Source organism: Mus musculus, chromosome 11, assembly GCF_000001635.26.
Source record: "Mus musculus strain C57BL/6J chromosome 11, GRCm38.p6 C57BL/6J".
Classification (NCBI taxonomy): Eukaryota; Metazoa; Chordata; class Mammalia; order Rodentia; family Muridae; genus Mus; species Mus musculus.
The window spans coordinates 104,431,751-104,451,238 of record NC_000077.6 but is presented as its reverse complement, the minus strand read 5'-3'; the positions used below and the strand labels follow the sequence as shown (position 1 = coordinate 104,451,238).

Below are 19,488 nucleotides of genomic sequence, written 5' to 3'. Positions count from 1 at the left end.
TTGCTTTATTGGGGATTTTTTTTTTTTAAAGATTTATTTATTTATTATATGTAAGTATACTGTAGCTTCAGATACTCCAGAAGAGGGCATCAGATCTTGTTACAGATGGTTGTGAGCCACCATGTGGTTGCTGGGATTTGAACTCAGGACATTTGGAAGAGCAGTCAGTGCTCTTAACCACTGAGCCATCTCTCCAGCCCCTTATTGGGGATTTTTATAACTATATCATAGAATATTGATCTGTATAATTTTATCATGAGTTTTTTGTCTGGTTTTGGTATCAGAGTAATAATGGCTCCAGTTGAGATGTGTCTAATTGCCTAAATACTCAATAAAGATAAAATAAAGGTATAGCTAATGTTTAAAAGTTTGTTACAGAATGAAGAAACCTAGAAATGTCTCCTAGGGCAACAGCAAAGACTGGAGAATGAAAAAGACAGAATTCAATACAATTAGATTAGGTCACAAAATTTCCCTTTTGAGACCTTTTGCTTATTTTGAGATATTTAGGGTAGAGGTGACAAGTCTAACACTTTAGGTCCCTGTTGCTTACTTGGCTCTTTTAACTTTTCCTTTTATTTGGGGTACTTGCATTGCTACCTCTTATTGTTTATGTTTTTAAGTAACACCTAATCTTAGACTTCCTGTGATGATTTAGGCAGCCTTCAGAAAAAGGTGTCACAAGAAAGAATTGGAAGCATAAGCCTACTAAAATTTTACTGATTGATCTTTGGCAACTATTAGCTTTGATTCCCCTTTCCCCCCTTTTTCTTGAGACAGGGTTTCTCTGTATAGCCTTGTCTGTCCCAGAACTCAATCTGTAGACCAGGCTAGTGCTTTGATCTCCCCCCCCCCCCCCCCCGTCCCCATTTAAAATAACATTGGAGGGCTGGAGAGATGGATTAGTGGTTAAAAGCACTGGCTGCTCTTCCAATCCTGAGTTCAATTACCAGCAACCACATGGTGGCTCACAACCATCTATAATGGGATCTAATGCCCTCTTACGTCGTTGTACATGCAGATATATGTACTCATATACATATAATCAATAAATCTAAAAAAAATTGGTTAGATAATAATGTTTTTTGTGTGTATGTACCATGTAGTTTCTAACCATCTCCTTCCTGCCCCCCCTACCTCTGGAGCTTGATAAATGTTTACAGATGAAAGAAAATGAATAATAGAGCTTTAAAGTTATGTCCATTTTTAGTGACATTTAAAATAGAATGGGGAATTGTAGAAGAATTTTAATCTAGCAACATGGCTGCTCTGGCAAGGTATAACATCCAAAGATCTAGGTCTGTGTGAGCTGGCTGGCATATAGAAATACCCTTAGTACCATCCTTTAATCCCAAACAGTATAGGTAAAGTAAGTTTGTAGAGGGAAGAAGCCATATTTCGAAGGTTATGTCTAATTTGAGGGCTTTTCAGGCAGTTCTGTTCACTTCAGTTGAGTTCAGGCAATACAATGGCGTTCAGATGAGTTCAGCAGCTGAGTTTGGTTGAGTTCAGTTCAGAGCCAGTTTTATTGGGATATTTTTACAGAGACAGGTTGCGGGTGAATACATAACAAACCACAGAATGAAAAGGAGTCAGAAGATTAGAACAGATTGCCAGAGTTAGTTTGAAGTCAAGCAGAGAAATTCAGTCAGAAGCTAATAAGAGGAGCCAGTTTGAATCAGTCAGCTTGGAGAGTAGTTTGAGCCAGAACAGCTGAGTTGAACCAGCCATCCAGAGTTCAGAAAGAACTAGAAAGGGTGAGCTTATTTAGCAGTAAGCCTCTGAGATAACAATTATATTTAGCGAATAAAAGTTAAATTGACAGGGGATATATAGCACAGTTGTTACTTGACTGTGTATTTAGCCTGTTTGAGACTTGGGTTCAATCTACAGTAACTCCCCCAAAATTTTTTAGTTAAGAATATACATATTGGGCTGGAGAGATGGCTCAGGGTAAGGGCACTGACTGCTCTTCTGAAGATCTATAGTTCAAATCCCAGCAACTACATGGTGGCTCAAACCATCTGAAATGAGAACTGACACCCTCTTCTGGGGTGTCTGAAGACAGCTACAGTGTACTTACATATAATAATAAACCTTTGGGCCAGAGAAAGCAGGGCTGGAGCGAGCAGAGGTCCTGAGTTCAATTCCCAGTAACACATGATGGTTCACAACCACTTGTACAGCTACAGTGTACTTATATACATAAAATAAATAAATCTTTTAAAAAAAGAATATAGGTATTGTCATTGTTATAAAACTATAAATATTAGTAACAAGGTTTTATTTTAAATTTTACTTATTTTAAAGATTTATTTATTTATTTTATGTATAAGAGTACACTGTAGCTATACTGATGGTTATGAGCCATGTGGTTGCTGAGAATTGAATTCAGGACCTCTGCTCCCTCCAGCTGGCTCCATTGGCTCCAGCTTAAAGATTTATTTATTATTATACATAAGTACACTGTAGCTGTCTTCAAATGCACCAGAAGAGGGCATCAGATCTCATTATGGATGGTTGTGAGCCACCATGTGGTTGCTGGGATTTAAACAACCTTCGGAAGAACAGTCAGTGCCCTTACCCGCTGAGCCATCTCTCCAGAATTTATTTATGGATGGATGGAAGTAGGGTCTTGCTCTGTGTCCCTGGCTGTCCTGGAACTTGCTATGTAGACCAGGCTGGACTACAGCTTACAGATCCATCTACTTCTGCCTCCTAAGTGCTTAAAGGTGTACCACCATGCTCAGCTAGAAAAGGTCGTGATAGTACTTGATATTCTAGGATTTGTGAGGGTTTTTTTTTTCTTCCCCCTTTCTTTTAGCACAATTTTGTTTGTGTCTAGGCTGGCCCAAAATTCACTATATTACCCAGGCTGTCCATGAACACATGATTCTTCTGTCTTACTCTCCCCAATACTAGGATTACAGGTATGTAGTAGTATCATGCCTAGTAAAGTATTTGTACCTTTTAAAAATTATTTTAGATTTATTTACTTTGTACAAAACGTTTTGCTTGCATATATGTATATGCATACCTGTTACCTTGCAAAGTCTGAAGAGGGTGTTGGATCCTGCAACTGGCATTATGGATGATTGTGAGGCATTATATGGGTACTGGGAATCAAAACTAGGTCCTTACCCTGTCCTGAAAAAAACCAAAAAACCAAAAACAAAAACCTAGGTCCTTTATAGCCATGTCTAATTTGTCTTTGCTTTTTAAAGTAGGGTCTGGCTGTGTGAATGAGGCTGGCCTGTACGTGATATCCTCCCACCTTGGCCTCCTAAACAGCTGGGACTATAAACAAAATAACAGCATGCCTGGCTTTCCACAGAAAATAGTTTCAATTAATATTCTATGGTTTTTATTATGTGCTTAAAATTAGTTCATTTGGAATAATTTTGTTAAGTTTGTGTTTTAATGTCTTAATGTGATTTCAAGAATTAGTTTGGAATACTGTTGAAAATTATCTGAATTCTGTATTTTGTCAGTCTAACTCAAAAAATTTTAAAAAATGCTGTGGAAATGAGAGGGTTTTCTGTATAGATAAATGACAGAGATAAGACAGGAACTTTAGCATTTCCTGAATTTCAGTCATGTTCATATGTTCTCAGAAACATAGCATTGTTTTGATCATTTTGTACCCATGATGGATTTGTTAGATGTCTTTAGGTTTTGTCATTTGAATAGAGGCTATATCTATGTAGGCTTTTCTGGGTGTGCCTCTCTATGAATGGTCTGAACCAGTTGCTCTGCTATCCTCTTTCTCCAGGTGCCTCCAAAATCTTATTGATATAGCGGTCTTCTCTGCCAGGCAGGGTAGTATAAACTTAGGATCCTATCATTTGGGAGGCTGAGGCAGGGGGTTCATGAGCTCAAGGCTAGCCTGACATGTGAGACCCTGTCTCAAAGAAAAAATCAATACTAATCATAAATAAAGAAAAATCCCTCTGTTTTGGAAAAGATGACAGTTTTGTGTATTGTTACATAGTTGTGTTTATTGTGGCAGAAGTATTTCTGATTGTATTACAAAGTTTATTTAAATTAACACTCTGAACCAAGTCCCCCCCCCCCCATAGTGTCTCTTATCCTAGATCGATCACTCTCCCCCCCCACCCCCTTTCGTTTCTCTGTGTAGCCTTGGGTGTCCTAAAACTTTCTGTGTAGACCAAGATAACCTTGATCTCAAGAGATCTGCTGGTCTCTGCCTCCCATGTGCTGGGATTAAAGTTGCCACCCATGTGCTGGGATTAAAGGTGCATATTACCATGCCTAGCCTTTTTGTTCAGTAGCTTGAGACATTTCTTATTCTATCACTGTACTCTTGTGTATACATAGAACCCTAAAATGAAAGGCTTAAGGAAGAGTAGCTCAGTGGGTAGATACACTATTGTATAAGCACAAGGACCTAAGTTGGAACATCCAGCACCTACATAAAAATGTACTGTGTGTCTGGGGTCAAAAACAGGCAGACCTAGGAGTTTGGTGGCTCGGCAGCCTATCCAAAATGGGTGAACTTAAGGTTCAGTGAGAAATCTGTCTCAAAAAATAATGTAAAGTACTGGGCAGTGGTACCTTTAATCCCAGCACTCACTCTGGAGGCAGAGGCAGGTGGATCTCTGAATTTGAGGCCACCGTGGTCTACAGAGTGAGTTTCAGGACAGCCAGGTAGGCTGGGGCAGGTTTTATGTTTTGTTATTGTTTTAGAATTGTCAACTGACTTATGAAAATTATTTATTGATTGATTACGACACAGTTTCATGTATCCCATGCTGGCCTTCAAATCTCTGTGTAGATGATAACTCCTACCTCCACTCAAGTGTTGGGTTTACAGGTTTGGGCCTGTTGTGTCTGGTGTATGTAGTGACAGACTTGGCAGGGATCCTGTACGTGTAAGGTAATCAGTCTGCCAATGATAGAGTCACCCTTTCTGGCTCAGGATGGCCTCAAATTCAGGATTTCTACATTAGACTCCTGGATAGCTGAGATGATAGTGTGCCACTGTGGTGGCTTGGGTTAAATTTTGATGCTATTTTTTGAATTATCCCCAGTTTATTTTTTGTTTTAGAAGTATGTTTAGAGTTAGTGTTTGCAATGTTATTGTTTTGTTTTTGCTATAGCTAATTCATAAGTTGCTTTAGAATTAATTTTTTCTTAATATTAAATCATTTCTATGGTGAGAGAATATATTTATGTAATTCTAGAGCTGGAGTATGAGGAGGAAAATTACCTTAATTTGTTTTTTTTAAGGTGGAGTTTATAAAAGGAAAGCTATACCTTTTTTGGAAACAGCTTTTCATGGAGTACATACTCTAAAATAAGAGAAATTAATCTTTGTTACTATCTTAAGGTGTGAGAAACCTAACTTCACCTGTTTTAAATAATCAAATGTTTTGTTGTTTTGTTTATAGCTGGAATTGCAGAAGTCATGCAGATGTCAGAATTGTTATGATGTAACTGTCATCAGAACGAAGACTCTTGGCAGCTATCCATTCTGTCTGCTTTGATGCTGATAGCCTCCTAAAGAAATAAAATATTTTAATAGTTTAAACTATTTAGTGGCAGTGGGGGCGGTGCTTATTTTTTTTTTCCCATCTCATATTAAGATGAATGGTTTCTTCTTGGTTCTTTCAGAGTCTTCCTAGGTAGCTTCCACTCTTACCTCATGCTCAGTCCTAACTAGTCCCAAGTAAAAATATTTGCCCAGGATAGAATGGATATTGAGCACATCAATTATGACTGTTCTAATAGGTTATAAATGTGGATTTTGTTTGTTTGTTTGAAGCAAGATCTCACTGTGTGGTACTTGATGGTTTGGAACTCACTATGTAGACCAGGGTAGCCTGGTAATTTGTCGGTAATCCTCCTGCTTTTGCAACCCAAATGCTGTGATCATAGATATGTGCTACCTTGTTTGTGTTTGCTTGTGTGTTTTTTGAGGCAGGATTCTCTGTAAAGTCCTAGCTATCCTGGAAGCTCTGTAGACCAGGCTGGCTTCAAACTCAGAAATCTGGCCCCTCTGCCTGCCAAGTGCTGGGTGTGATCAACATCCTGAACCATCAAGCTCAGCTTTGTGTGCATGTTTTAATCAGCCTTATCATGCATTGTTTCTCTGGGGGAATTTTGTTTTTTTCTGTGTTTTAGCATTCCCCCAATTCTGGGCTCCATGTCTTGTCTTCCCTCTTTACTTTGTGTACCAGCAAGCATTTGGATTTTATATGACTGTAGCTGGTCTAGAAAGTCTATGTGTTGATGTATAGCTAAGGATGACCTTGAATGCCTGATCTCTCCGGATCCACCTTGGGATTGATAGAATTTGAGAAGTTGTCACCAAGCCTGTCTCTAGAGGAGGTTCTTAGGTTTTTTTTTTTTTGGTTTTCGAGACAGGGTTTCTTCATGTCTGACTTAGACCGAAGTCTTTTTTTTTTTTTTTTTTTTTAAGACCGGAAGTCTTTAAAGAAATACATTTCTTTTTCAAAACCTCCTCTGTGGGCGTGGTGGCACACACCTTTAATCGGAGGCAGAGGCAGGCGGATCTCACAGTTCAAGGCCAGCCTAGTCTACAGGGAGAGGACAGCTAGGGGTACATGAGAAACTCTGTCTTATGTATAGATTTTTGTCAGTAGTTGCTCACTTTGAATGCAGTTGTTCATAAACTTGGTACTTAGTTTTGTTGTTGTTTTGTGTTTTTGTATTTTTATTTTTTTATTATTGGACTGGTTATACTGAGATTCAGGAACTCTGGATTTTCATGCTTTCCCCACCCCCACTGAAATGCTGGAATTGAATGCATGTGTCAATATGCTTGAGTTAGGTAGTGAAGTTTCTGTTGTGGTTTTTTTGTTTGTTTGTTTGTTTTGTTTTTGTTTTTTGAGACAGGGTTTCTCTGTGTAGCTCTGGCTGTCCTGGAACTCACTCTGTAGACCAGGCTGGCCTCGAACTCAGAAATCTGCCTGAGTGTCTATACCCAGCTGTCACAGAACTCAGTATGTAGAACAGGCTGGCCTTGAACTCACAGAGTTCTCCTGCATCTCTTTTCCTAGTGCTGAAATTATAAATGGCATGCAGCACCATGACTGTGTAGATAGTCAAGATTTTAAGAGTTTGGATAGTTAATAACATTGTTATAAAGAGTTTCTTTCACTAATATTTAAGAAATTAAATTTAAGAATATTGTAGAAAGCTTTGCCTTATTTTCATTCAGCTAATTTAGATTTTGTTATCTTCAGATTAGGGCTCTAGGTCACCATCTGTTGGTCCTGTAATTATGTATAAACATCCTCTGTGGCATTACTGTTTATGTGAATATATATGCTCTCTCTCTCGCGCACACACACACACATACATACACACACATGCAAACACACAATCTTACCTGTATTATAAGTTAAAAAGCCCAAACTATTGATCTTTTTTGGATGCATATGTAAATATGTATACATCTATCAGTTTATCCCTGTGTATTGACTCTATGTTGTCTCCTGCCTTTGATATTTGAAAACCAAGATCATGTTTGAGAGTGTAATTTTAAAAATGCAGATGGAAATTCAAGAGAAATATAGATGCAGATACTGCAGAAACTTGTTGAGTTAGAGACTTTGTGGGCTAATGAAAACTGGTCTATAACAATAGTTTTTTTTTTTTGAGGAGCTGAAGTGACACATAACACCGGATACTGGTTTGGTAAACCACACAAAGTATTGAGCATTTTACATCTTCCTTTTGGTAGACTCTACTCTTCTCATCTGCTGAGCTTGGTGATTTAGTTGTTGGAACAAGTTTTATGCTATTTGATTTTGGTGAGTCCTAATAATCTTTGGACATGGTTAGCTTTAAAGGGTGGTGGATTTGTACTGTGTAATGTGTCACTTTGCGTTATATTAAGTTTTCTAAGTCCAGAAAATGTTCTCTGATATTAAACCTTATTTGGGAGGAAGGAACCGATATCGTGCTGACAAACTAGAGTCAAGAGTAATTAGGTGCCACTACTTTTAAGTCAACGCTGGTAAGAACATGACAGGTTTGCTTTTGTTGTTCATTGTTAAACTTTTAGCGGGTCTGTGAACTTTAATTTGGTAGTAGCAGGAAACAAAAAAATTACTGTGTAATGAATGCGTTTTTGCCTATTTTGGCGGATCTGACAAATCAAGAAGCCTAAAACAACACGCGGGCTTAACGAAAACTACAGTTCCCAGCGGGCCCGGCGCTGGTGGGCCATCATTTCCCCTCTAGCTCCCAGCTGCCCCTGCCCGGGCTAGCCCCGAGTCGGTCCTAGCTCGCGCCTGCGCAATGGCGTCCGCTTATTTTTTGGTTTGGCGGCTGCAGAGCGTGGCGCTAGGGCTAGCAGCCAGCCGTGTGCTGCAGTGTACAGAGCAGGGTGTAGGACAAAGGGCGGGTGGCAGGGACCGCGTCACTGGTCAGGGAGCTTCCTGCCCGTCTCAGAGCACGGTTGGCCCTGGGGTAGTGTGGCCGCAGCAGCTTCTTCATTCACTGCACACACAGTTCTTCGCTCACGTCCTCTAGCTCTGCTGTGTCAGTCCGCCCTCCCCTCAAACCGGCGCGCAGCACCGCCAGCCACAGAGCCGAGGGAATGTGACGGCATCAGCGCCTCAGGTTAGCCTCACCTCGATCGAAGCGAGGGCCCCGCGTCGCTTGCCGCAGTGCCGCGTGTCGCTGCCGCACGTATCAGGCACCAGGCACCGGTTTCCGCAAACAGAGGCGCAGAAGCAGCGGCCGCGGCTAGGAGCCATGACTGAGGCGGCGGCGGCCGCGCCTCCTGGCAGCCCGCGGGGGCGGCGAGGCGGGCGCCCCCTGGCGGCGCGCCGGGGCGGAGCGGCCCGCCGCAGCCGCAGCCGGCGGAGGCGCTGCTGTCCCTCCTCCCCGTGTCCCCGGCACTCGCCCGCTCGCTTGCTCGCTCCATTCTCCCTCCGCTTCAGATTAAAGGGGGGGAGGGAAAAGGAGCTCGGCCGCCATTTTCCCAGTGCCGCCGCCGCCACCGCCACCGCTCGCTGAGCCGGCGGGAGAACCAAGCGCCGTAGCGAAGCCGACTCGTCTCGCCGCGGCGGCTTGGGGGGCGGCCGAAGTGCGCTCCCCGGCCGGGAAGAAGCTCCCGGGGTGGCGGCCGGGGTGCGGGCGCGGGCTGCAGACGGCGGCGCTTGTTTGTGCGGGGCGGGGGGGGCAGCTTTACCCTCTGCCCCCGCCCGCCCGGGGCTGCGGTCCCCGCCGTGCCCAGGCCGGGTCGGAACGGAGGAAGGCCGGAGAAAGGGCCCGAAAGAGAAGAAAAAGCAGCCGCTCCCCGCCGCCGCCGCCTTCCCCTCCCCCTCCGCCTCGCCCCCCCGCCCGGAAAGTCAGGGCGGCTCCGGGCGCCGGGGGGGAGGAGAGCGGCGGGCCGGGCCGGAGCAGCAGCCGCGCGCCCCCGCCCGCTGGTCCTCGGCGCCCAGGCCGGGGGGCTGTTTGCAAACTGCGCCCATTTTGTGGGGCCGAATCCGCCCGGGCTACGCTCCTCCATCACGTGGTAGGTGCTGCTGCTGCTCCTTTCCTCCTCCTCCCGCTGCCCTTTCTCCTTCTCCTCGCTCTCCCTGTGGTTCCCATTTCTCCCTCTCTTTGTTAGTTGTAACTAGAAAGGCTGGGCAGGGGAAGAAAAATCCCCGGAACTTTAAATGGCCTCTCCGGGCTTCCCCGCTGCGGGTCCGGGCTGGGAGTCGCCCCAAGGGCGGGGGTGTGCGGGGGCCCTTCCCCACCAGCTGCCGCCTCGTTCGCTGGGCTTTCCTTTGGCGTTCTATTTAAAAAGGCGGCCTGGAGAACCTGGTTTATTTCCGAAAAAAAAAAAAAAAAAAAGCAAAAACAAAAAGACCAAAAACAAACTCTTGCTCTCGCCTTGAACTTCTCTTGACTGCAAAAGGTCTTTCTTTGCTCAAACACATCTTGCATGTCTGTCTCACGGTTTGTATCACAACTCTGATTGTTAACATTTTTTGTTGCTTAAATATTGAGGTCATTTGCGTTTTCGGATCTAGTCTCAGGCAGCCCTTTTTTTCAACTAAAGAGGAAGAGGCATTTATTTGCTTTTAAGTGAGTTGGAATCTTACTGCTTTTGGGGGGGCCTGTTTTCGGACTGACGGCCTTTGATTCTCAGCAAATAGTTTATAATTGTTTTCCGTATTGTAAACAATCTTACTCCCATGTTTTACCTAGAAATCCTTTTGTTTTCCAATGTTGGAATCCCAATGTGGATTTTTAGAGAAACTCGTTACTTAACTATTGCTTATTGATTGCCTTAGGGGAAAAGGGGTGACATGATGGCGCCACTTTAAATTGCTCTTTCCTCCGCCTGTTTTTTCCTCCTTTATCCTGGAGGTCACTGGAGCATTTTCCGTGACCTATTAATAAAACCGCACTTGAGGGTGTTAGCTGTACAACTCTTAGGGGTTAGAATTTGGTACCTTAAAGATTGAGAAACCCGAATCCTGCAGTCCCCAAAGTTAAGAGAAATCTCGCTAGTCCTCCAACCTAGCTTTCCTCCCCTCCATTCACAATCCTGGTGTTGCCATATCCTTCGTCACGTGGCTAGCAATCATTGTGGGGTTTTGTTTGTTTGTTTGGGGGGGTGTATGTTAATATTTTAAGCTGTAGCCAAGTAAGTGTCCCTCTGCCCATTAGAGAGATCACAATGCTCTAGGGTTTTTTTTTTTTAATACATTCGGAGAACATTTTAAAATAAACGATAAAATTACATAATCCTTGCCTTGCATAATCATGATATAGTTACAGAACTTCTTCTCAAAAGTACTTTCAATCAAGTAGGAAAATCGTTATATTAAAATGATTTCTGTTTCTTAGACTGGTCTGCAGTTTATATTTCCCACCCCACCTCCCTTTTTTGTTTTTGTTTTTAAGGTCATTTGAAGTACCAGTATTTACAAAAGCATAAAGTGGGCGTGTTTCCCTTTCCTCTCTTCTATGGGCTGTACTTGGTTTCTTGTCTTATTCTCCTACCAATTTAGAAATTTTCAATTAACTGCAGCTGTTGTCAGTTGAGACTTTTTTTTTTTTTTCTTCTGACAGTGGATACTTTTGATGTGTTTCTTTGTTGCATTTTTGATAGAGAAGTTTTTAATTCTAGTTTTCCAATCTTCTTACTTGGTTGTTATAACTTCTTGTAAATATTAACTATAAAATGCTAAAGTACATTTTTTTCTTTTTCTAGGTAAGTTACTAGCTTCAAAAAGTAAATATAAAATGTAATTCTTGAGTATGATTGATCTGTTTTCTCCTGATGTATGTTATCAATGGCTTGGGCCATTTTCTTTGCTAACAGTTACATCATGTCATGTGATAGGTGCAGTGTGATGTGTTGCTCTAAAAATATTGCGAGGTAAAAATGCTCATCCTTTGGAAATTTAAACAATGTATTGTAACTATTTGGTAACGACCCTTAGTCATGGAATCCTGAATTAGATTTCCACTAGGTTTAGCCAACCAAGTGTACAGTTCTTTTGACCTTTAGAATATTTGATTTGATTTGTTAGTGACCTCAGAACTTGAGGTGGTTTGACATTATTTTTGAAGTGTGATCTACTTGGAACCATTAACAATCACATAGATTCTTAAAATCTTTATTCTGATGAAGGTAGTTATTTAATTAAGTGTATGTGATGATTTGTTTCTGTACACAAAAGTCATCAGTTCTATGCAGATTTTGAGATAAATTGGAGGTTTGGTTTTCCTACCTATAGGAATCTGCAAGTATTGGGTTGCTGCATCTTTCATGAAAACCCAATTCAGACCAGTAGTGTCTTGACTTTCATGTTCATGTAATATTAAATCTGCAGAGCACTCTTTGATTTTTAGATAATTTACTGTCCTGTTAAGGAAAATTCTGGAAGCTAGAAAACAGTTTAATTTATTTGAACTTTAAGGTGAGAAGAAAGAATATTGTATTTTTTTTTCTCCTTCAGATACCACCAATGTCTTTTTTTCTCTAGTAATGCTACACTGTAATCAGTGTTTCTGTATAGTATAGCCCCTGGATTTTGACCAAATCTAGTTTGGCCACAGATTTTAATTACTTTTACAGTGAACAAATTTGGGGTTTGCTGTGTTTGATATGAGCTATTTTATGTGATCTGTAAACAAGGCTTTTGTAGGTGGTGATGCCTATTTTCAAAGGCATTTTAGTATTGAGTTGTTGTAGCTGTGAGTGAAATTGTTCCCTTAGTTTAGAAAAATAATTTTTCAAAATGCTCTTTAAAACATTATATTGTACAGAGAAAGCTTTGGGTTTAAATGGTGTGTTTTCCTATTCATTTTCTTTGGGTGGGGGTGGAAGGTTCCTAGGCCTCATCTTTCCCACCACCTTGTTTTGGTGAGGCAATTAAGACAGAAATGAAAGTGTCTTTCTGGAAATTTTTTTGTGTATTGTATATATACAGAGAGAGAGTGTGTGTGTATTGTATTGTATTGCCTCTAGTTCTAAGACCTGTCTATTTCTTGATCTAGATGGAAAGAAATAGTGTAGATTAAGTATAACTAGCAGTTATCTCTGGTTATTTCTATGACCCACAATTCTCTTCTCAATCTATATATAACACTCAAAAGATAGTACTTCCTATCTCTTCTGGCAGACTTGAAATGTTGATGCCCTCTACTTACAGTACTTTCCTAATTTCTATTGTCTTTTGTTGTTCACCTCAGTTTTTGAGCTTGCATTTTGAGAAATGGAAGTACCAAGAAGAGTCCTAATTTTGTCTGAATTTCTACACTCTGGTAGTAATGTTTTTGCACAACTTTAGTGTCTGTAAACTACTATAGAGTTTATTAGGTTTGAAACTATAACTATGTCTGTTCAAGTTGAAAAATAATTCTTCCTGTAGATTCTTTTTAAAAACTGGAAAAAAAAAGGTTTTGTTTTGTTTTTTTAAGATAAAGGGAAATGGTCCAAATCTTGTTTGCACTAGGATAGCAGGCCAGGTGTTGGGGCATTTTATTTGAGACATCTGCACTGTACTCTGTAAAGAGAGCAAGAAAAGGACACTAATGTAAAATATCCTTCCTGAGACCAGAACAGCCTAACTCATGAAGGAAGGAGCTTATTTAAAATGAAGAAAAGAGGACAAAGACAGGTCGTTTACAACTAAATAGTGGAGAAAGTGCTCTGGCGTTATGTTTATGTTTAGTCACAGGTCTGGCCCTTTGTGTGTAGGCTATTGGAAAGCCTTAGCTAGATAATAGTAGTGGCTTACCAAAAAGCTTGGAGTCAAAAGTACAGTAGATTATTTTATTTAATTTATTTGTTTACTTTGGTTAAGCTTTTTCTAATTTTTGGTAGGGTAAAGGTGAAGCCAAAATGTAAAGTGGAAACCAAGTTCCCCAAATTAGAGAGCATAGCTCGCAGGTGAATGAAAAACAAACTTGGAAGCCAATTGGAATGGCACATACCTTTAATCCCAGTATGGGCAGTGGATCTCTGAGTTTGAGGCCTACATGGTCTATGTAGTAAGTTCCAGGACAGCCAGAGCTACAAAGTGAGACCTGTCTTTTTTAAAAAAAAAAAAAAAACTTGAATGAATAGTCTGCTTGAAAAATTTAATGATTGTATATGAAGATTTTAATGACTAGTATAAATTTTTATGAACCAAGTGAGTTTGTTTTTTCATGATTGAAGGGGACATTTTAAGTGTTTTTTTTCTTCAGATTTTCAAAAATATGTATTTATTAGTTATTTGTATGTGTGTCTACATGTGAGTGTGTAAGAGAGTGTAGATGCCCAAGGAGGCCAGAGGCATCAGGTCTCCTGCAGCAGGAATTATGGGTGGTGTGAGCTGCCTGATATGGGTGCTGGGAACTGTAAGTGGTCTTAATGGCTGAGCTGTCTCTTCCCTCTTTAAACTTTAATCCTCTGTTGGCTAACTCTGTTTTGGCAAATGCTAATTGTTTAATAAAAGTTGCATCTTGTTAGTGGTGCTAAGCTGTAATACCAACCCTTAGTTCTTCAAAACATCGTCTATTAGGCAGGCCTGCAACTCACTACCAGTAACTTAAGAACCTTGCGTCAGCCTTCTGGGTGGTGGGGTTATATCGTGTATGCCAACATTCCCTACATAAAATTTTTTTCTACAAATCTTTTTAAGATTTCAAACTAACTTCATAGAAATTTAGGATTTGAATGATTTCTACCACAGAATTATTTATACAATTACTGGCTCTGAATTTGTTTTCTAGGGTCTTGTATTTAAATTTCTTCTCTAAATGATGGAGTCAGAATGCAAAGTTGAGCTAAATTCAGTGTAATATTTTGTTACTGTACATTGTTACTTGAACCAGAAATTTGAACAGACATTTTAGTTAAAAATTTAAATATAGTAGATTTTGTTCTTGTTTGGAAAAAGGGCCATGAACTTGATGAGGTTCCTCACCTTTTAGTTTCTTCTAAAAAAAAAAAAAAAAAAACCCAACAAAACAGCAGTTTAAGGTCAGACCTGGTTAAATTCAGTTGGAGGGGAAATGTTGAGGAATAACATGGTTGAGTAACAATTTTGTTAACGGATACCCACATTCTCTCATTACTTTTGTTTGGCTTTTATGGACTACTTGTTAGTACTAGAGGGTCTGAGGGATTGGGACTGATTGGTTTCTGAGTTTTTAGCATTTACTAGTGCAGAGATTTTTTAGAAGTGGGGGAGGGGGGAGGAAGGGGAGAGTCTAGATTAGTAGAATGCTTGCTTAGCACTTGTCAGGTCCTGGGTAGGATCTCTAGACACACGCACATGCACCCAAACTCACAAAGATACATTTTAAGTCTTGAGAGTTTGACTCTGCTGTTTATATGTGGAGAATAGGGACTATATATAGACCTTAAATATGTGTGCATGTGTATACTTGTACTTTTTGTAGTTGGTAATTTATTCCACACTATCTGGTCTTGGGCTTGTCAATAGAACAAAAGAAGGCTACTAGTATAAATTTTTACCATTTCTCTGGCATTGGAAAATATTTTTAATCATTCAATTTAAGGGAAAAAGGTTTTGGTAGGATTTCTGGAATTTAACTGTGAATCATGAAGAACAGTTCTTTTCTTTTTGAATTGGCTTGGGTTCTTCAAGAAGTTTTAAATTTTAGGATTGTTCAAAGCCACTAGGTTTGTTAGAGATAAAAGTCCTGTGCTTTTGTATCTGAACTTAAGACTGGTAAGGAATTTGAATTCACAATAGGGTAGAAATAGATAAGCACTGTTAATAGTTTGATTATATAATCATCCTTCAAAAAAATTACATCTGGGGCTAGAGAGATAGCTCAGGGGTTAAGAGTATTTCCTGTTTTTGCAGAAGCCTGGAGTTTGGTTCTTAGTATCCATGTTAAGTGGCCTCAAAACCACCTGTACATCCAGCTCCAGGGAGTCCAGTGCTGCCTTTTGGCCTCTGTAAGTGCACACAGACAAATATAACAAATTCTCACATTCCTTTCTCTCTTTGTTTCTGTGTCTTATATACAAATTGGCTCAAACTTCTTAGAGGGCTTTATATTTTTAAAATTTAAGCTATTTTTTAAAATTACTATTCTTAAGTGAAGAGATTAGGTATATATATCTGTATCCATGAAAATACTTCTGTTGGGTAGGTTCCTAGAAGTGTAGTTGCTAGATAACATTTTGAGTTATTCCATTTAAGATTTGGTAGACATTACCGTCAAAGTATAGTAGGTAAAATAGGTCAAAAGTTTTCCAAATGGTTGTGGGAGCACATTTCTAATCCCAGCATTTAGAGACAAAGGCAGCAGATCTCTAGTTCCAGACCAACCAGGGCTCTATAACATAGTGAAACCTTATCTTAAGCTTTCCAGTCTGGGTACAGGAATTTGGCTATGTGAATGAGTGGAACTTGGAGATTGATGAGGTTTACCAACTGTGACACAATCGAGTCACCTCATGATCAGACATTCCTGCTAACTTTCTCCTACTGGATCTGCATCTGATTCATTCAGTGTAAAAGCTTGTATTTATCTGTTGGCACTGTGCTCCTTATAGAAAATAGATTTAACACAAACCATATTGTTTTTATTTAAGAAATGTTTAACCTAAGGAATGATGGGCTGAAATCTGTGAGGATTTTTGTTTTTTTGAGACAGGGTTTCTCTGTATAGCCCTGGCTGTCCTGGAACTCACTTTGTAGACCAGGCTGGCCTGGAAGGGAGTTTTTTTTTATATTGGCTGCTATTGCCCAGTGTGCCAAGGGAGTACAGATTATAAGGCTAGATTATGAATGCCAACTCAGTCTGGAAGGAATAAGACACACTTGGATGATCTTGTAATTTGAAGCTAAACTTTGAAAGAGTAGAATGGGTAAAGAGAGAGGAGCATGGAAGAACCTGGGATTTTATGTATTCTGGTGAGTAGTGAAGGCAGTGTAGAGAGCTTCAGATGTTGAATGCTAAGGGTGTAGATAAGGAATCTGAAATTTATTCTTAGTCTAAGCATCACATAATCAGATTTGATTTTCCTCCTTCCCTCCATTCTTGCCTCTGATGTAGTCAGTATGATAGTAGAGGCAAGACTGGAGGCTTGTCAAGACTGGATGGAAGAAGGAAGGGAAGCTGGAGATTATTACTGCTAATGCCTTAATTATCGTAATACAGAATGAGGATCTGAAGTTAGGCAGAGGCACTACAAACATTTTGAATGTGTTGATCATTCCGTCCACTGAGCACCTTCCCACTTTGCTTTTAAAACTTGAGAGTATCCTACACTGCTTCAGGATGAAGCTGCTTTTTGACGCACCTATTCAGCTCAAGTGACAGTGGGAATGCTCAGGGAAAGTGGGATAGACATACTCCATCTCCATTGCAATGATTTCGGGTTCTAGAGCCTGTGAGTTGGTTACCCACTCAGTGTTTGCATAAAGTGGATGGAGTAAACTGTACCCACTCTCAGAATCATTCAGGGTGTCTTTCTTGGAAACTTTTCTTAACCCCTTCAGATAAAACACACAAAACTATCTTCACACTTAGTTTATATCTTATGGCATTAGTGAGACTGTACAATTTTGTAATCTTTCTGTGGTTTGATGTTAGTAAACACATGAGGTGTTTTGTTAGAAGACAGACCACTGATTTACATCACAATTTACGCAGGGAATATTTATTGAAGTGCAGAAATTGGTTTTGAGTTTGGTGTTGGGACAGTTTATTCTTCCCTTTATTTTTGGTATAGAGGAGTCTTGCATGAGCTTTGTACGTAAGACCTATTTCCTCTGTAAAGCCTATGCTGACTACTTCTCTGCTTGTGTCTTCCTTTACTGGACTTGTTATCCTTTGTGTTTTGATTGATACATGTATTTTAATAAATATATCTGAGATAACAGATCGTTGGGTGTTCTTACTGATTTTTCTCTAAAGACTAAAATTAAAGTTTTAATGTTAGAGTTAAGGACCTTCCATGTTAAAACTAACCTTGAACTTTGCCTAGTATAATAATTTTAAGCTTGAGCCTGGGGCTAGAGATGGCTCAGCTGTTAAAAGCACTTCCTGTTCTTGCAGGATCAGAGATTGGTTCCTAGCACATACACCAGGTTGCTCACAACTGTCTGGAACTTCAACTCCATGGGATCTGGCCTCCTTAGACCTACAAACTCATAGGCACACCCTTAGTTATATACATGGATAAAAATAATTCTTTAAAAAGTATGAGATTTTTGCTTTTGCAACATAGTAGTTGTGACCTTGGGCAAATTACTTATCTTGGAACATCAAGTTTTCCTCATTCATAAAATAAGGACAGTAGGACTTACTAAACAATGTCTCTTTGAAGATTAAATAAAAATATAGGTAAAATAGACATTGGCTGGCATAGTAAAAGGACATTTAATGTTAGTAATTAGAAGTCTAACGTTTGTGTGTGTGTGTGTGTGTGTGTGTGTGTGTGTGTGTGTGTGTTGAAGCACTGCTACATGTGTACCAAGGTGTATTGATGTGAAAGTCAGATGACTTCTTGTGAAAGTTGGGTCTCCACCATTTGGACTCCAGGGATAAAACTGAAGAAGTCAGGCTTGCTGTTAGCTTGCCTTCTGAGCCTTCTGTCCCACTTCATGAACAGCACTCTTAGTAACCTGTCTCCCAGTTAATATACCCATAGTAGTTATGAAATATTCTCAGTTAAAAGGCTCAAGTTGTTTTAGGAAACTGTTTAGGTAGTCAGAGCCACTTTTTTTTTTTTTTTAAGATCCACTATTTATTTATTTATTTATTTATTTATTTATTTATTTATTTATTAAATGTAAGTACCCTGTAGCTGTCTTCAGACACTCCAGAAGAGGGCGTCAGATCTTGTTATGGATGGTTGTGAGCCACCATATGGTTGCTGGGATTTGAACTCAGGACCTTTGGAAGGGTGGTCAGTGTTCTTAACCTCTGAGCCATCTCTCTAGCCACCGCAGCCCCCCATCCACTTTTAAAAAGTACTTTGTTGCCCTTTTCTAGCACATTTCACATTATATATGGACTTATTTTTATGTTTAAAATACCATGAGGTGGTGATGCTTTTAATTCCAGCACTCAGAAGGCAGACGCAGGTGGATCTCTGAGTTCAAGGCCAGCCTGGTCTACAGATCCAGTTCCAGGACTGTCAGGCCTATACAGAGAAACCCTGTCTTGAAAGACTATCCTGGGCTGTAGCTTCCAGTTACTTGATCACAGATTACTTTTCAGTTCCTCTCTTCCTGAAGCTGTAATACACAATCTGATTTATTCCAGCTGCTCTTTGGATCATCTCCCAAGTTCTCTTTAGTCAGTTGATTAGATCTTCTTTTTAACAAAGTGGTGTGTATTTGAAGGCCTGTTTTGGGGAACTCTTAACCATATCCATGATGGTACTTAATGATTATCATAGCTAGATAAAGTTGGTAAGCATGTAAAAGAAGGAAACTTATCAAGGAATTTTGCTTTTCTTAGAGTTAATAAATTGGCAGTTGGGGAACATTTAGATAATTTGAGTTGAATGTAACTGACTTGAGGTCTGTTGTATAGTTTAAGCAGAAAGGATAAGAATCGAGTAGCTGGAGAAAATTTTGTGGAGCTGCTGGAGATGTAGAAGTTTGGGACTAAAAGGAGTTTCTAGGTGAATGATGTCTTGGTATAGACTTGCCTGATAGTACTTCAAGTTTAATCTGGAACAATTTGAACTTGTGGGGAAAACAATGTAGCAACTTGGAGAGTATGGAAATGAGGCAATTAAGGAACTACAGTAGCAGCCAGGAAGCTGTTAGGATTATCTAGGTCTGAGCTGAGGAGGGCTTGGGCTGCACTGGTGGGGTTAGTTAGTAATAAAGAGAATATCCCAAATCTGAGCCTGAGAAAAGAAATGAAAGAATTTGATCAGGAAGGTAAAGTTAGGCTGGATAAGAGAGATTTCTTTATTATATGTTGTCCTTATAAATATTGCATATTTTTTATATATCCTGTATTTGACTTTTATGTAAACTCAGCCCCTTCATACTTCTG

At 40.0% G+C, this 19,488-nt stretch overlaps 1 protein-coding gene across 12 annotated transcripts in view; it reads left to right on the top strand.

The window, feature by feature from the left end:
- Window positions 1-19,488, top strand: part of Kansl1 (KAT8 regulatory NSL complex subunit 1) — a 136,008-nt gene that overhangs the window by 18,270 nt on the left and 98,250 nt on the right. For 2 of the 12 annotated variants that reach the window (NM_001372460.1, NM_001372459.1), the window contains exon 1: window positions 8,919-9,514. The exons of 4 other annotated variants lie outside the window; for them this stretch is intronic. The gene's annotated coding sequence lies outside the window, so the exon portion shown is untranslated. Of the gene's footprint in view, window positions 1-8,270; window positions 8,614-8,918; window positions 9,515-15,323; window positions 15,419-19,488 lie in introns of those variants that run through there. 6 more of the 12 variants (XM_006534451.4, XM_006534449.4, XM_006534450.4 and 3 more) reach the window with 5 other exon arrangements.